This window comes from Sinocyclocheilus grahami, unplaced genomic scaffold, assembly GCF_001515645.1.
Source record: "Sinocyclocheilus grahami isolate Dianchi unplaced genomic scaffold, SAMN03320097.WGS_v1.1 scaffold7688.1, whole genome shotgun sequence".
NCBI classification, from domain to species: Eukaryota; Metazoa; Chordata; class Actinopteri; order Cypriniformes; family Cyprinidae; genus Sinocyclocheilus; species Sinocyclocheilus grahami.
The window spans coordinates 5,034-5,857 of record NW_015511632.1 but is presented as its reverse complement, the minus strand read 5'-3'; the positions used below and the strand labels follow the sequence as shown (position 1 = coordinate 5,857).

The 824-nt window shown below is 34.8% G+C and overlaps 2 protein-coding genes across 2 annotated transcripts in view; both read left to right on the top strand.

The window, feature by feature from the left end:
• Positions 1-824, top strand: part of LOC107577904 (aldehyde dehydrogenase family 16 member A1-like) — a gene marked incomplete at its 3' end in the record, with an annotated part of 22,204 nt that overhangs the window by 16,750 nt on the left and 4,630 nt on the right. The window lies entirely within an intron of this gene.
• LOC107577906 (aldehyde dehydrogenase family 16 member A1-like) overlaps positions 1-824 on the top strand; it is a 21,977-nt gene that overhangs the window by 19,339 nt on the left and 1,814 nt on the right. The gene's annotated exons all lie outside the window — the stretch shown is intronic.

Sequence of the window (824 nt, the reverse complement as noted above, 5' to 3'; positions counted from 1 at the left end):
TTTTAAGTAACAATTTTTTATAGTTTTAGTTATAACTACAGTTAACTATAATTATAACCCTGCTTTAACAAATAGTATATACATTTATTATTTAAAATGGCTTAATTCATTAGAAGTTGTTACTCATAAATGTAAAAAACTAGTAATCCTTTCTGAATGAGATGTGAGGGTGCAAACCAAACCGTGGCTTAACCATTATTTATTTACATGTCTATTCATTTTCTAGGCAATGCTGTTATTGTGGTGCCTGGCAAAACTAGCACTCTTCCTGCCCTTCTGTTGGCTCAGCTGTTTATGGAGGCTGGAATCCCTGCCGGAGTGCTGAATGTGGTCTCAGGCAGTGAAGCATCACTGGGTGCCAAAGTGGCTCAAAATCCACAAGTGAACTACTTGACCTACAGCGGAAGACAACATACTGGAGAAGCCCTGGCTAAAGCAGTGGCTGGTTGGGGAGTCCCCATGTCTTTCTCTCTCTCACTTAGCTCTGTGTGCACTTTTATCATCTTTGATTCGGCAGACCTCAACAGTGCTGTGGATGGAGTGATAGAGCTGGCCTTCAAGAAGAAAAGAGATGTATGAAGAAAAAAATGCAGTTATTTTCAATTGTAACAATATTTCACACTATTGCTGTTTTACTGTATTTTGATTAAAAAATGCAACCTTGGAAAGCATAAGAAATTATTATCAAGAATATTTTTAAAAGTCTCAACTATTTTAGTATATACAGTATATATTTTACAAGTTTCCAAGGTTTTCAGCAAATAAAATAGGAAAATATGATATGGTATTTCTGTATGTATTTAATATTTAGGTATCTAATTTTT